The following is an 18,525-nucleotide window of genomic DNA, read 5'->3' on the forward strand; positions in this document are numbered from 1 at the left end:
CTTGATGTATGTCTTGCTATGAGTACCCATGGTGACAATGGGGAATCATATTGATTCACTTGATATTTCTTTTGGCACTCAACTCATGGATTCCCGAGGTAACATTGGGGTAATCTATGCATAGGGATTGATGCATGTTTTCGTCCTTGTTTCTTCGGTAGAAATCTTGGGGCACTATTTGAGGTTCCTTGTGTTGGATTGAGTATTATGAATCTGAAATTATTTGATGGATATCATATAATCAACTCACAGATACTCGCAGTGACTTTGGTGTATCTAGGTGACATTAGAGTAGGTTGATGTGTATCATTTGGTGTTATTTTAGTACGAACTATTGGATAGATCAATTGGAAAGGGTAACTTTGTGTTATTTTAGTACGAACTCTAGGATAGATTGATCAGAAAGAATAGCTTTTAGGTGGGTTCCTACCCTACAAACAATTTCTTCTTATTTTCTCTGCTAGATAGGAACTTTGGTGGAGTGATTCTTCATTGCACGTTGAGGGATTGTTATGTGATCCTATTATATTAGCATTGTTGAGAGATTGCACTAGCGAAAGTATGGACCCTAGGCCTCATTTTCAAGCATTGGAGTACAGTTTGTGCTCACTTTTGTTACTTGCTACCTTGCTGTTTTTTATTGTTCTTATTACAAAGATCAATATCTACTATCAATATTACACCTGTATCACCATCTCTTCCCCGAACTAGTGCACCTATACAATTTACCATTGTATTTGGTGTGTTGGGGACACAAGAGACTTTTTGTTACTTGGTTGCATGGTTGTTTGAGAGAGACCATCTTCACCCTATGCCTCTCATGGATTAAAAAACCTTAGGTCATCCAATTGAGAGAAAATTGCTACTGTCCTACAAAACTCTATGCTTTGAGGCCCAACAAGAGTCTACAGGAACAAGTTGTGTAGTAGACATCAATTATCATATTATTGCTCGTTCTTTGATTTCATATAGGAATAGACCTTCGTGGTCAGGCTGATCGTGCTTCCGGCATCGTTAGTAACCTTAGGATATTGGTTTAGCGATTGCTAAGGCGCAACGTTGTTGCACGTTCATAGTTGGATCGTCAAAGTTGACTCCACCAAATCGGTAGTTATCATCTCATTGAAAGATCGGGCCCCTCGCCTCAGTCAAGTGGTATCAGTTTTCAGGTTGCTCGGTGAGAATTTCCAGTTGTACCTAGATTAGTTTTATTTTCTTACCTGCTATATCGGAAAAAGCCATAAAAATGTTAGATTTGTTCATCCTTTGTCCAAGACAGTATGAGCCTTTGCAATTTTCGTTTCATTTCTTACATAGTTGAATTTTCGGTTACATCGTCGTGTCGAGTTGCTAGTCTTAGTGTCTAGTTCATTTAGAGTTTGAGTTTTGTTCACATTAGTCATGCTACTGATGCATCATTATCCCTTCTGCTGTCCACCACCCCATCCATCAATTTCCACCACATGCTACCCATCGTCCATTGTCATAATCAATATTGAGGTCACTCACATCTTCGCTTGATCCAATCTACATCTTATCTAGTTTGTCTTGGAAAGAGGGGGAGAAAAAAACAAAGAAAAAGGTAAAAAAAGTCAGACAAAAATAGGAGAGAGATAAAAATAAAGAAGTGTGAGAAAAAGAGAGAAAAAAACAAAATTTGGATCTATGTAGACTCAATCTCATACCTGAATTTAGATTGGAATCTGTTTTGCACACTTGTTGACACCAGATTTTGGCATGGTCGAAAATATAATTAAGAATGCCTTAAATGGAAAAAATGCTCAAAGTGAGAAAGTTCTGTTTCATCAAATGGATAAACTATGATATTTGGGCTATAGCCATCCGGTCTCATCTCCAAGGCCGAAGTTGTGTTCGAAGTACTGAGATTTTGTATCTAGAACACTATTCGGCTGATTACGCCTCCAAGATGGCCACGTATGAGAAAACTATTTGCATGAGTTGTCTTCCTCTCATCGAAACGATCGATTTTGATATAAATATCATCCCAATCCGAGTTCGTATGCAAAAGTTATAGCCATCCGAATACAACCCTATCACGAGCCAAAACTGGAGCGCCCCACCAAACACCTTGTCTGATGGGTAGCGCGAATAATAGTCTGTTTTGCGCGAGCGATTTGGCCCTCAAGGTGACCTCTGATCAAAAAATGTTCAACATGAAATTTGTTCATCTCGTCTAAGCGGTCAAGATTTCTTTTGGGCTCGTTTCCATCCGAGGTCATTTACCACCTCAAAAATTACCCGCAAGGTCCAGCCAGTTTAAACCGAACAGTTTTGGAAAGTTCGAACAACATCAATCCGATTGAAGAACACACAATCGATCAAATCATCTACCACTTTTTACCATTTACGTTTATCTCTCTCCCTTGTTCTTCTTTCTTGTTCTTCACTTGTTCTTCTTCATTGCAGGATGGAAAACCTCGAGGCCCTAGGGGCGGTCAGACCGACCTAGGGCAGCCCATAGCCGCCGCGTGCCCTAACGGGGTCCCTCCCGGGCGTGTGGGGTTTCGGATCCTCAAAAGAACCCGCCGGATTGCTTGCGTACCACGCTTCCGGACGGGTCCCCTTCGGCGTGAGCTGCGGTGCATCAACCCCGGCGTCGTGGATACACCGTGACGTGTTCGTGTGCGAACACACACTGTTTAGTAAAACAAGCATATCTTCCTCATACAAAGTCCGTTTTGGCTCCGTGAGTACTCAAATTAAATGTAGCGACAAGCCGCATCTGAATAGTTGAAGGACGTAGTTCAATATTTGGCACCTCAAAATCAGCTTAGAAATAGGTCCTTTTGCCCTTCGAAGTTCGCGAACACAGCTTGTTCTAGTTTTAGAATTTCTTGACTCCCCATATCAACTCGGAATTAAGTAATTCCTTTTTGCATTGGAAAGCTTGACTTAGTAGAATTATGTAGAAAACTTATCAGAAAATTGTCACAAAATTTTCCAGGGAAAGAGTGTTGTGGGTATATCCTGCTTGGCAGTTGTTTCTCCTCATTATATTTACTACTATTGTGATCTTCACGTATACCTTGCTGTCCGAAGCTACTTCATATCCTTTATTGATGCTATTCGTGCTATGGTGTGATGTCATTAGTGTTCTAGGCTCGCGTCTCTAGTCCATTCTAGCCTAGGACCAACACAGTACCGTCGTTAACCATTAATTCGACATTGCGTCTCTGAATTGATTATTGCTAATATTTTGCTACTATATATTTAAGCCTTCCAAGCTCCACATATTTCTACACCATGTATACATACGTTCTCCTGCCAATCGCTTTACTCAATCTTCGGAGTTATTCAACACCGCTGGTTGCCGATCATGACCTGCTGCATGGTAAGAACTTATAAGATATTAATATTTGCTTTACTGTGAGTATTTTACCACCACATCCTAGTAGTTCATAGGAACATTAGTCTCAAATTGTCTTTCCTATTTCTACTAATCATGAAAGGTTCTGGGGATAAAAGTTCATGGACGATGGACACATCTTCACCACCACGAGAGATGCGACAACACACACAAGCACATGGTGAGGTTATCTCTTTACCGTCATTTGAGGGTAGATTTAATCCTGCTATTTATCTAGCTTGGGATCTTGAAGTAGAATAAGTTTTTAGTCACCATGATTTTTCTGAACTTGAGTGAGTACGAGCTGCCACTGGAGCATCTACTGGTTTTTCTTCTATTTGATGGAGTGTACATTGTAAGAAAAACATTCATAACCAATCCACAACTTGGAAAGATTTGAAAGATATAATAAGACAACAATTTTTTCCTCCTTAATATCATCGTGGATTGCTTTGCAAACTGGAGCAATTAAAACAAGGCAGTAACACTATTCATGCTTACTACCAAGAGTTGAAATCCTATATGAATCATTGTGACATAGAAGAATCTGCTGATGATACAATGAATAGATTTTTTGGTGGTTTGAACCATGATATTCGCGCAAGGTTTCAGTTTATTCCTCGTTGCATTACTGGTATGCATGTTTGTGTTTGTACCTTTGAGAGACAGATACAGGAGGATGTATTGGGTGACTTCAACAACTACTCTTCCAGTTCATGTTTACCACCACCGATTGGTTCCTGCACCGTTGCACCTACTAGATGATGAGGACATGACTACCTTGGATACGACTAAAAATATTGCATACATCTATATTTTTGAGGTGATTTCTAATGCAAACTATGCAATAATTTATTTATGTTATCCAGGACAAAAATACTTCACAACCTTTTGTGCCATGTCTAATTGCAGGTCTATGGGACATTTGTACAATCCACATATGAATATAAGGGGAAAATAGAAGTTTAGGTGCTATTAAAAATGTCCTCTCACGTCACTTTTGGTCCAAGAGAGGATAGATTCCAAGTCCCTCACGTTCTGGATTCAAATTCGGACTACATAGACATACCTGACTCAAAACACCAAGAACTCTTTCATACAGTCTCCGAATTGGGTGATTCTATTTTTATTGGAAAGTAGATTTTGTTCTATTTCCAACCAAATTGGACTCACCTTCAAATTCGTCCGGAGCATTGAGATATATACTAAACAATCTAATGTTGCAGCAGAATCCGAGTCAAACTACAAATCCAAAGGTGTTGCATCACCTCCACTTGGGCCCATGAGCCTTGTAAGACCTAGGATTAGTTCTAGGCTGCCTTGGGACATCCTCCCACCTCCTTGGCCGCCACCCCTTACTCCTATATAAGTAGATCAATCTAGTAGATTTTTCTTTGGGATTTGTGGAGTTAAAAGTTAGCCAATGCAACTTCATGTACTTCATTTGTGTCCAACGACCAGGCCATGACCTCTTACGGATCCCCACCATTATTAATACTTCATATATATTCGCAATATTCAGATTGCTTTATCATATTTTTGCTTGTTCTTCGATTTCTTGCAGGAATAGACCTTCGTGGTCAGGTTGATCATGCTCTGGCGCGGTCAATAACCTCTCACAGTTGGTTTAGCGATTGCTAAGGTGCAATGGCGTTGCACGTTCGTAGTCGGATCGTCAAAATCGTCTCTATAAAATCGATAGTTATCATCTCATCGAAAGATCGGGATACCCTCACCTCTATCAAGTGGTATCAACCCAAAAAAAGTTAGATCTGTTTATCCTTTATCCAAGCCAGTCTGAGCCTTTGCAATTTTCTTTTCATTGTTTGCATTATTGAATTGTCGGTTGCATCGTCGTCTCGAGTTGCTGATCTTAGTATCTAGTTCATTTAGAGTTTCGAGTTCTGTTCACATTAGTCATGTCGTTGCTGCATCATTACTCCTTTCACTGTCCACCATCCCGTCCATCAATTTCCACCATGTGCTACCCACCGTTCATTGTCATAATCATAGCTGAGACCGTTCGCATCTTCGCTTGATCCAATCTACATCTTATCTAGTTTGTCTTGGAAAGAGAGAGAGAGAGAAAAAAGAGATAAAAAAATTTAAAAGCTAGAGAAAAAAGGAGAGAAAGAAAAAGAAAAAAATTGGGAGGGAAAAAACGAGAGAAGAAAAAAAAACAAAATTCGGATCTATCTAGACTCAATCTCGTAGCTGAATACAGATTATAATCTGTTTTGTGCACTGTTCAGTAAACACAGGCATATCTTCCGCATCCGAAATCCGTTTTGGCTCCGTGAGTACTTAAATTATATCTAGCGATGAGCCACATCTAAATAGTTGCAGAAGCTTGTTCACTATTTGACACCTCAAAATCGGCTTCTAAATATGTCTTTTTGCCCTCCGAAGTTCACAAACACAACTTGTCGCAGTTTTCAGGATAGTTTTAGAATTTTTTGACTCTTCATATCAACTCAGAATTGAGTGATGTTTTTCATTTGAAAGCTTGAGTCAGTGCCAATCTTGAGAAAAAATATCAGAAAATTGGCACAAACTTTTCCATAGGAAAGTTGTTGGTATATCCTGCTTGGTAGTTGTTTCACATCATTATCTTTACTGCTATCTTGATCTTCACTTTTATCTTGCTGTCCAGAGCTACTTCATATCCTTTATTGATGATAGTAGTGCTACGCTGTGACCTTATTAGTGTCCTAGGGTCGTGTCTCTTGTCCGGTCTAGCTTAGGACCAGCATAGTACCGTCATTGAGTAGTTATTCAACATTGCGTCCCTGAATTGATTATTGCTAATCTTTTGCTACCATATATTTAAGCCTTACAAGCTCCACATATTTTTACACCGTGTATATGTACGTTCCCCTGGTATTCGCTTTATTCAATCTTCGGAGTTATTTGCCACCGCTGGTTGCCTGTCACCACGTGTTGCTTGGTAAGAACTTGTAAGATATTGATATTTGCTTTACTGTGAGCGCTTTACCACCACATCCTAGTAGTTCATAGGAACATTAGTCTCAAATTTTCTTTCTTGTTTCTACTAATCATGACAAGTTCCGGAGATAGAAGTTCTTGGACGACGGATACATCTTCACCAACACGAGAGGCGTGGGACAATAGACACAAGCACATGGTCAGGTTATCTCCTTGCCATCATTTGAGGGCAGATTTAATCCTGCTATTTATCTAGCTTGGGAGCCTAAAGTAGAACAAGTTTTTAGTCACCATGATTTTTCTGAACTTGAGAGAGTATGAGCTGCCACTGGAGCGTTTACTGGTTTTTTCTGTTGGTGATGTGTACATTTTAAGAAAAACTTTGATAACAAACCCACAACTTGGAAAGATTTGAAAGCTGTAATGAGACAACAATTTTTTCCTCCGCACTATCGTCATGAATTGCTTCACAAATTGGAACAATTAAAACAAGGTAGTAACACAGTTTAGGCTTACTACCAAGAGTTCAAATCTTATATGCATCATTGTGACATAGAAGAATTTGAGGCTGATACAATGAATAGATTTTTTGGTGGTTTAAACCATGATATTCATGCAAGATTTTAGTATATTCCTCATTTCATTACTGGTATGTATGTTCGTGCTTGTACCTTTGAAAGATAGATACAGGAGGATGCATTGGGTGACTACAACAATTACTATTCTAGTTCGTGCCCACCACCATCGGTTGGTTCCTGCATGGTTGTACCTACTAGAGCATCCACACCTTAGATTGAGAGTGTGACATCATCTCAAGAGTATGGTACATTGTCATTGCCCATACCTACATCAGCTATGTCTTTGCGAAAAAGTAACAGTAAAGGTATTGATGACATAACTTCACATGAGAATGATGCATGCCTAGTTAACTTGAATACATCATGTGTTGAGTTACCTGTTGATTTGAGCACACCACCTATTTTAGATAATCGTGTTACTGTCATGAATGCGTCATGTGATCAAACAACTAAAACACCAACATTTTTGAGTGCATCCATTGAATTAATTGTTGATGCAAAAGAACCAATGTTTAATCATTTTGATATGACCTCTAATATTGCTGATGATTCTGTGACCAATGACTTATTGCATGTTTGCTTATTTAAGCATGTTTTAGCATGTAAATTTGATGCAAGTAAGGTTTATTCACCAATGTTGGGATGGTTTAATGATGAACATTCTCAACCTTTTGAAATGAATAAGAGCTTCACTTATATGTGCAAACAGAGTTGCAATATTTTCATGCCTTCTACTTCTTGTGATAATATTTTGGCTTTAGATTTTATGAACTATGAAAGTTACTCATGTATACATGTGTCTTATGTGCAAAAACCAAGGTAAGTAATAATGGATGACATATACATATACAACATGTGCACCTTGTCTTTTTTGTTAGCCACATTTCATATTAAGCAACGCCGAGGACGGGTTTGTTTTCAGGAAGGGGAGGATTATGAAGACATGACTACCTTGGATACAACAAAAAATATTGCATACACGTATATTTGTGAGGTGATTTCTAATGCAAACTATGCAACAATTTATTTATATCATCCAGGACAAAAATACTTCACAACCTTTTGTGCCATGTCTAATTGCAGGTGTATGGGACATTTGTACAATCCACATATGAAGATAATGGAAAAAGAGAAGTTGAGGTGATGTTCAAAATGTCCTCTAATGTCACTTTTGGGCCAAGAGAAGATAGAGTCCCAGTCTCTCATGTTTTGCATTCAGATTCAGACTTCACAGAGATACCTCAATCAAAACGCCAAGAACTCTTTCATACAGACTCTGAATTGGGTGATTCTTTTTTTGGAAAGTAGATTTCGTAATCTTTCCAAACCAATTGGATTCACCTTCAAATTCTCCCAAAGCGTTGAGATATCGACTAAACAATCTGATGCTACAGCAGAATCCGAGTCAAACTACAAGTCCAAAGGTGTTGCAGCACCTCCACTTGGGCCCATGAGCCTTGTATGACTTAGGGTTAGTTTTAGGCTGCCTTGGGACATCCTCCCACCTCCTTGGCCGCCACCCCTTTCTCCTATATAAGTAGATCAATCTAGTAGCTTTATCTTGGGATTTGGTTAGTTAAAAGTTAGCCAATGCAACTTCGTGTACTTCATTTATGTCCAACGACCAGGTCAAGACCACTTACGGATCCTCACCATTATCAATACTTCATATATACTCGCAATATTCAGATTGCTTTATCATATTCTTACTTGTTCTTTGATTGCTTGTAGGAATTGACCTTCATGGTCAGTGATAGTAGCGGGGTGTCGCGATCTTTCGATGAGATGATAACTATCGATTTGGTGGAGATGACTTTCACGATCCGATACAATCGCTAAACCAACTCCGAGAGGTTATTGACCAAGTCGGAGCACGATCAACCTGACAACAAAGGTCTATTCCTTCAAAATCTAAGAACAAGAAAGAATATGATAAAGCAATCTAAATATTGCAAATATGGATGAAGTGTTGATAAAGGTTGGGATCCGAGAGTGGTCTTGGTCTGGTCGTTGGACACAAACGAACTACACAAAGTTGCAATGGCTAACTTTTAACTAAACAAATCCCAAAGTCTAAACGGTGCCCTAAGGGCTGTATATATGGAGGAAGAGGGGGGAAATTTCGTGGCCCTTGGAAGAGGGGTCCGAAACCAACCCTATCTCTTGTTTCCCCACACATACGTACTCTAAAAACAACCCATACTCAAGTATTTCGAAATTACATGCGCTTGGCCCAATAATAAGGCGACGCAACACCTATAATTGCCTGTGGATGAAATTTATGAAGTGGAATCTTTTATATTTCATCCAAGCCTTCATGCACTCATTATGGTGGCTTCAAAGTCCCGAAATCATCACTTAAAACTTCATTCTTGTTCCCCTTGCGCATGCCATCATCTCCATGCTTGAACTTGCTCCAAGGTTCATCTTTCTTATCCAAGCTAGGCCCTTCATTTGTAAGCAAAACAAATGTATCCAATTTAGGCAGCATCATATTCTCATGAACATTAGAATCTTTACCAAGAAATGAAAGTATGTGGTAATTCAATTGGCATGCGCGAGCTCTAGTAATTGGTCCAGCATGTATAACAGCAGGGGCTATGGGTGTAACAATTGTATTGATGTCCTCATCATCGTCCCCTTCTTGAAATGAAGTTGTCCTCGACGGAAGCTCATCTTCCTCACCCAAATAAGGCTTCAAATCTGCAATGTTAAAAGTGGGACTAACCCCAAAATCTACAGGCAGCTCAAGTTTATATGCATTATGATTTATTTTCTCTAACACCTTAAAAGGACCACCAACACGCGGCATTATCTTTGATTTGCACAAATCAAGAAATCTATCCTTACGCAAATGTAACCAAACAAGATCTCGAGGTGCAAACACAACATGTTTTCTACCTTTATCTCCAACAAGTTTATATTTAGCGTTCATACGCTCAATGTTTTCCTTAGTTAACTCATGCATTTTTAAGATCAATTCAGCACGTTGTTTAGCATCAAAATTAACCTTCTCCGAAGATGGAAGAGGCAACAAATAAATAGGTGCATGAGGTAGGAAACCATACACAATTTCAAAAGGGCACATCTTAGTAGTAGAATGTAGCGAACAATTATAAGAAAATTCAATATGAGGCAAGCATTCTTCCCACATTTTCTTGTTATTCTTCAAAACAACCCTAAGCATAGTAGACAATGTCCTATTGACTACTTAAGTTTGTCCTTATGTTTGGGGGTGACATGTAGTACTAAAACGTAGTTTAGTCCCCAACTTAGCCCATAAACATCTCCAAAAGTGGCTAAGAAATTTAGTATCACGATCTTAAACAATAATATTTGGCACACCATGCAAGCGAATAATTTCACGAATGAATAAATTAGCAACATTACCAGCAGCATCGCTTTTATGACATGGTATGAAGTGTGCCATTTTCAAAAATCTATCCACGACAAAAAATATGCTATCCCTCCCCTTCTTTGTTCGAGGTAATCGTAAAACAAAATCCATAGATATATCCTCCCAAGGAACATTAGGTACAGGCAAAGGCATATACAAACCATGAGGATTGAGTTGTGACTTAGCTTTTTGACATGTAGTGCAATGAGCAAAAAAATGCTCAACATCTGGTCTTATCTTTGGCCAAAAGAAATGTGTAGCAAGTATATCCTCCGTCTTCTTCACGCCAAAGTGTCCCATTAATCCTCCTCCATGTGCCTCCTGCAACAACAAAAGACGAACAGAGCTAGCTAGAATGCATAGCTTGTTAGCACGAACACAAATCCATCATTAATGATGAATTTGTTCTCTCCCTTCTTTCCATCTTTAAATTCATCTCATGCACATATGATCTTTGATGGTCTCCATACCAAATATTTTAAAGTCAAGTTGTGAAAGCATAGTATAACAACGAGACAATGCATCAGCAATAACATTTTCTGTACCCTTCTTGTGTTTAATGACATAAGGGAAAGTCTCAATGAATTCAACCCATTTAGCATGTCTATGGTTTAGTTTTGCTTGACTTCTAATGTGATTCAAAGAATCATGATCAGAATGTGTAACAAATTCTTTGGGCCATAAATAATGTTGCCATGTTTCTAAGGTCCAAAAAGAGCATATAATCTTTATCATAAGTTGAATAGTTCAGACTAGGCCCACTCAATTTTTCAGGAAAGTATGCAATAGGTTTGCCATCTTGTAATAACATGCCTCCTAATCCAATTCCACTAGCATCACATTCAAGCTCAAAAGTCTAATTAAAATCAGGAAGTTGGAGTAAAGTTGCATGCGTCAACTAATCTTTCAATACCGTGAAGGCTTCCTCCCGTGCAGTACCCCAAACAAAAGGCACATCCTTCTTTGTAAGCTCATTAATAGGTGCAGCAATGGTGCTGAAATCTCTCACAAAACGCCTATAGAATCCAGCAAGGCCAAGAAAACTACTCACTTATGTGACCGTTTTGGGCTGCGGCCAAGTCTCAATAGCTTCAATCTTGGCTTTATTAACTTCAATACCCTATGGAGTAACAACATAGCCAGGAAAAGATACTCGGTCGGTGCAAAAGGGATTGGGACAGGCTTATCCTTTGCTACAAAAGGGATTGGGCCACCTTGCTGCACCTTTGCTACAATTGTTACTTGTCACCCGTTACGAATTATCTCACTACCAAACTATGTGTTACCGATTTTAGTGCATGTAGAAAATACCTTTCTGAAAACCGCTTGTCATTTCCTTCTGCTCCACATTGGGTTCGACACTCTTACTTATCGGAAGGACTATGATTGATCCCCTATACTTGTGGGTCATCAAGCCACGAGAGGCCCACAAGGCATCAGGGCACACCTACCCCTAGGACGCGCCCTGCTACCTCGCTGTCTCCTCGCAGGTCTTCTGGTCCTCCCCCGATGCTTCTAGGGTCTCTTATATCTAGAAAAAATCATCAAAAAATTTCATCGTGTTTGGACTCCGTTTGGTATAGATTTTCTGTAAACTAAAAACAAGCAGAAAACAACAACTTGCACTAGGCACTAAGTTAATAGGTTACTCCCCAAAAATGATACAGTGTAACATCCCAATTTTCAATTTGGATGTTATACATAGGTCATCATATGCATATCGTATTTTAATTGCATTTTGGTTGTGATCCTAGAAATCTTAAGCAACTCAAGGACCCAAGGAGAGAGTTGGAGATTTCATAAGTTTTCATATTTGAATTTTCTCAAATTTGAAAAGAGGATCAATTTGGTTTTAATATTTTTCTCTCCAAATATTTCCAATATTAAAAATAAAAGAGAGAAGATAATATGACATCTTCAAAAAACGAGGAATATTGGAGGAACAATTTTAAAATCAAATATATATTTTATTTGGATTTTATTCAAGATTTTATTTGAATTAGAAAAATATGCATTTTTCAAAATTGCATTTTTAGGCCAGAGAAATGTTTACTTTGTTCTAAATATTTTATTTAGACGATGAAAATTGTTTTTGGCATTTTTAGAATTTTTTTTAATTTATTAGGATTTTCTTTCTTCGGCGGAAATTATTTATAAAAAAAGTTTTCCGCCAGACTAGGCCGGAGGCCCAGCCGAGCCGGGCCGAAGCCCACTCCCTCGCCGCCGCCATCTCTGGCACGGACGCCGAGGAGGAGTCCGAGCTGGACTCCACCTCGGGCCGGCCCCTCCTCCAAGCCGCCCCCCTCGGTCTTTATATGCCGCCCCGCCGCCACCCTCTCCTCCCCACCCCGAGCGGCCCCGCCTCGCCGTTGCTCGACGCTGCCATCGCCGGATCTCGCCGGATTTCACCGCCGCCGGTTTTCTTTGTTGGACCGGTAAAAAAAGTGACAAAACCGTCCCCGATTTTTTTCGTTAGATCGGTTCGGTTTGGTTTTTTTCGGTTTCGCTATTTAGCGGACATTCACCCGAACGCCTCTGTTCGCGAACACGTTTGTTTATCTCTGCTAACGAACGTTCGTTCGTTAGTCTTTTTCTTTTTCTTTTATTTTTCGGCCAAGGATCTATCCGTGATTATTTTTATCACAGATTAGCCCCAGATCTTCAAACGCTCGCAAATTTGTAACTGTTTGTCGAAATCCAGTGAAACAAACGCCAAAATCTTCATCTCGAACCCCTCTTTCAGTTAATCAACTTGAACATGGTTTTGACAAATTAAAATTTGGTCGCAAGGAGATTTGAATTTGAACTTCTTTTGACTGCAGTTTGAGTTTCGTAGCTCCGATTTGATTGATTGTTTTTGCTAATAGAAGCTCTTCTCTTGGACTTTCGATTTGTATCTTTTCTCTTGAGTTTTACCCTTGAATATATCGCTTGAGTGCTTATGTATGTTATTGTTTGTTTGCGATAGAGTTTCCGGAGTGCGAAGCGTGCTACTACGAGTCACTAGGGTTTTCAAATCGTCAGCAAGGCAAGTAACACTTTGATCATACCCCCTTTACTATATAGTTTTTATGCATTAGTTCAATCCTCAAACACTATATGGTTAGGATTTGATAACATGTGGGTATTTGGAAGTAGTTGATGAGGTAGAACCTATTGTCCTTTATATAAACCCTAGGAGTTACTTCTACGTATTGCTTACACTTCTATGCTATGCTCGTAGACGTGGTTTGGTTTGAGTGATTCATGACAGATGTGAGTATTATAATGAACTAAGGGTTTATTTAAGGTGGATACTTTAACACACATCTGGGTGGATTGTTTGTGGGCACCTGGGGCAATCCAGTGCTGTCCAAGGAGATCTGGGGAAATCCGTGTGATCATCCTATGGTCCGCCAGCTAGGCTCAAAGGGATCATATTGTTATTCATGGTGGAAACATTTGTGTGCAGCCACAAGCCATTTTGGGATCTGGCATAGTTGAGTATGTTGTATGACCTCTTTCAGTGGTAAACTAGCAGATGTAGGGGATGTAGGTGGTACGGTTTACCTGTCGAAAGGGCTAATGCTCCTGAAAGACTGTGTCTCAGTCATACGTTTCTCAAACATCATGTAGTGCAAGAAATCAACAAAGGAGATCGAGTCTTGTGAGGAAAAGTGCGCAAACCTCGGCAGAGTGTACAAACTAATCATGGTTAGTCGTGTCCCCGGTTATGGACATCTTGAGTATCTGGTGCTTGAATTTTTATGTTGATCTCATCACTTTATTTAATTAATTTGCTGGGCTAATGATTACTTTAATTGGGATTGAGATGGGGTTACCATTCTCAATGTTTTCAACCAACTTTGTAGTTAAATAAAATATATTCCTTTGTTGTAGGGAAAAACTAGCTTTCTGCAAAAATAACCATAGAGCCTCCACTAGCCAAATATGCATATAGTTATAGTTGCTACTTGTTCATTGCTCTACAGTGTTATTTTGCCAGCATATTCCATGTGCTGGCCCATTTCAGGCTGCAACATATTATGTTGCAGACTTTTCAGACGAAGAGTAAGGTGCGCTAGGTCGTTATCATGCACTCATCTATGCTGTTGGAGTTGATGGACTCGCTTTATCTTCCAAGCCTTCAGTTGTTATCTTATTTAGATGGCCTTTAGCCATATTATTGTAATAGTTCTCTTTTGAGACATTCGATGTAATAAGTGTGTGATTGAACTCTGTTATAAATCCTTCAAGTACTCTGTGTGTCAGCGTTAGATCCAGGGATGAGACTTATGCACAGAGATTTGACCGTTTGAGGTCGGATCGCTACAAGATGGTATCAGAGCACACGCTGACTTTAGGACGCGACCACTAAGATGAGCCGTAGGACACTCTTCTCTACTCATTTCTGACTCTTCTCCACTTTCTACTCTATAGATGGTGGAATCAAGGAACAAGTTTGCTCAACTAGATGAAGACACCCCTTTTGGATGGCACTTGAAGGAGGCCACTAGATACCTGAACATCGGAATACCAAGCTTCACCGGAACCTACACCACCACTCTACGGGAAGAAGAGCGCTGGACTGTTCGAGTACATGTTCCAGGAAGGACATTCACACCAGTCACGGAGCCCATAGAGTTTTCCTTCGGTGCACCAACCTGGAGTTTAGGAAAGAGCATGGCAGCCCACATCGCCATGGGATGCATCGGCGAAGTCTACAACAAGGATCTTAAGGACACCTCTACCAGATATGTGGGAGCCGAGATGAGCAATGGGAGATGATCGGCACCAGGAGGGACAAGTCCATTGCAGCCTACATCCAGGAGTTAAACCAACACATTCGTCATTAGGACAACCAGATGTGCGCCAGCATGATGGACCTGAAGAATGTGATGACCAGGAACATGGAGCTAGAAGAGGAACTCAAGTCTACACACGATGGATATGAAGAGGAAATTGCAGTTCTACTGGAGAAGAATGAAGATCTGAAGAAGAAGCTAGGAGTATTCATGGGAGACCCTGCGCCAGGAAGTGACGATCATCCAGAGGACTACATCATCATCGATGACACCGATTCCGACCCTGACAGTGATGATGATTATGAAGACGAAGCTGGAGCAGCTATCATGGAGTCTTCTTCCGATCAAAATTTTTAGTCGACCACCATATTATCAGTAGAATTCCACCATGTATATAGAGTAGTCCGAGTACTTTGTAACGGTAGCTAGATCGATTGTATGCCCTTGTTTGATTGAGTGGTGTGATATGAATGTGTTTGCCTCATGTGCATATGGGTAGTGCTTTCTCTTTAGACCTCATTCTATTCTAATCTCTCCCCTCTAAACTCATGAGATGCCTCCGAGACGTGACCCCGGATTTGTCTTCCCACCGGAGCTCACTCAGTTGATCCAACAACAGAATGCATTGATGCAGCTATTAGTCCATAACCAAGGCAACAACAACAATAACAACAACCCACCACCACCACCAGTTCATAACTTAGCCCGTTTTCTGAGGTTGAATCCACCGGTGTTTTCCAGTAGCACCGAGCTGATTGTTGCTGATGGCTGGCTCCGCAGGATTGGAAGGGAGCTAACCACCACAGGTTGCACAGATGCTGAGAAGGTGTGCTTTGCTGCACACCAATTGGATGGACCCGCGGCCTCATGGTGGGAGAATTACACTGCCTCTTTTCCCATAGCCAATGTCACATGGGATCAGTTTCAGCAAGCTTTCCGCATAGCCCATGTCTCTACAGGAGCAATGAATATGAAGAAGCGTGAGTTTCACAACTTACGCCAGGGAAATCGTACTTTGGGGCAATACGTGGATGAGTTTACTAAGTTAGCCCGCTATGCCCCAAATGATGTGGCCACAGATGCCGCGAAGCAGGAGAAATTTATGGAAGGGCTGAAGGATGAGATGAGTATGCAGTTGATGGTGGCAACATTTACAAACTACCATGAGTTGGTAGACCGGGCCCTTATGATTGAAAGCAAACAACCGAAGATAGAGAGCCACAAACGGAAGTATGGACCTGGGAAATACAATTCTGGAGCTCAGCAGAAGCCTCGCTTTACCCCTAACTCCGGAGGTTACACCCATAACCATGGAGGCCATAACCACAATGGAGGAATCTCACATAACCACAGTGGGTCTAAGAATGGAAACGGGAATGGAGCAACCAGTAACCAGAACCTTCCCAAGCCAGCAACGCCCGCCAAGGACCTGAGCCATGTTACCTGTTACAAGTGCAGGAAGACTAGGCACTACACCAATGATTGTTCTGAGTTGAAGAATGGCAATGGAAATGGAAATTCTGGGAAGAAGCCCAATCCTTCACTAGAGGTCTGGTGAACCACATCAACGTGGAGGAGGTTGAAGATCAGCCTGATGTAGTGATCGGTAAGTTTTTGATTAAGTCATTTACCGCACTCGTTCTTCTTGATACTAGTGCATCGCATTAATACATATCAAGGGGATTTGTGGACAAGTTTAAGTTGCTAACCTTAGCCCTTAGGTCACCCATGTTAGTAAGCTCACCAGGAACGAAGTATATGGTCAGCCGATGGTGTGATCGGTTACCCTTAACAATTGGTAGTCATGTTTCCCCCTCAGACCTAATAATTTTGGAATCCCAAGGATTGGATATAATATTAGGCATGGATTGGTTATCGAAGTATGGAGGAAACATCGATTGCGCTAGTAAGTCAATTTTACTCACCACCCTGGAGGGAAGAAGGATCAAATATGCGTCTAGGCATGCGCCAAGGAGGACCCAAGTAAATTCTCTCTCGGGAGTTGTTCAGGAGGAAGTGCATGCTGTGAAGGATTTCCTGGATGTATTTCCAGAGGAACTACCAGGCATGCCGCCAGATCGAGACATAGAGTTTTTGGTAGAGCTATTGCCAGGCACCGGACCAATATCAAAGAGGCCATATCGGATGCCCGCAAATGATCTAGAGGAAATTAAGAAGCAGATTAAGGAGTTATTGGAGAAAGGTTACATTCGACGAAGTTCGTCACCGTGGTGAGCCCCAGTGCTCTTGGTTGAGAAGAAGGATGGATCTTTGAGAATGGTTGTGGATTATCGAGCATTGAATGAAGTCACTATCAAGAACAAGTACCCACTACCGATGATCGACGATTTGTTTGACCAGCTGCAAGGAGCTAAAGTATTTTCCAAGATCGATCTGCGATCAGGATACCACCAGTTGAAGATCCGAGAACAGGATATACCTAAGACAGCTTTTACCACAAGGTATGGGTTGTATGAGTACACAGTGATGTCATTTGGATTGACTAATGCCCCTGCCTATGTTATGAGTATGATGAACAAGGTGTTCATGGAGTTTCTGGATAAGTTTGAAGTGGTGTTCATTGATGATATTTTGGTATACTCGAAGAATGAAGAGGAACACAAGGAACACTTGCGCTTAGTTCTCGAGAAACTCAGGGAACATCAGTTGTATGCCAAGTTTAGCAAGTGTGAATTTTGGTTGAAGGAAGTTGGATTTCTTGGACATGTTATATCAGGAGAAGGTATAGCAGTAGACCCTACCAAGGTTCAATCAGTCACTAAGTGGTTGGCACCCACCTCAGTTGGAGAGATCCACAGTTTTCTAGGACTTGTAGGGTATTACAGGAGGTTCATTGAATTTTTTTCCAAGATTGCGAAACCCATGACAGAGTTGTTGTAGAAGGACACCAAGTTCAAATGGACTAAAGACTGTGAGGCCAGTTTTCAAGAGTTGAAGAAACATTTGGTTACAGCCCCAGTGCTGATTCTTCCGGATATACGCAAGGATTTCCAAGTGTATTGCGACGCTTCTCGCTTAGAACTTGGAAGTGTACTTATGCAAGACGGAAGAGTTCTTTCATATGCCGCACGACAACTCCGACCTCATGAGTTGAATTATGCCACCCATGATTTGGAGTTAGCAGCCGTAGTGCATGCGCTTAAGACCTGGACACATTTCCTGATTGGAAATAGATGTGATCTGTACACGTATCACAAGAGTTTGAAGTACATTTTCACAAAGAAGGAGTTAAATCTCAGGCAAAGGAGACGGTTGGAGCTCATAAAGGATTATGATATGAAATTGCATTATCATCCAGGAAAGGCCAATGTCGTAGCAGACGCTTTGAGTCGGAAGAGTTATGCCAATACCGTTGTAAGCGAAGGATTACCGAGGAGTTAGTCTAGAATCTCAAGGAGCTTCGTTTGGAAATAGTTCCAAGAGGTTTTGTTG

This window comes from Triticum dicoccoides, chromosome 3A (genome assembly GCF_002162155.2).
Source record: "Triticum dicoccoides isolate Atlit2015 ecotype Zavitan chromosome 3A, WEW_v2.0, whole genome shotgun sequence".
NCBI classification, from domain to species: domain Eukaryota; kingdom Viridiplantae; phylum Streptophyta; class Magnoliopsida; order Poales; family Poaceae; genus Triticum; species Triticum dicoccoides.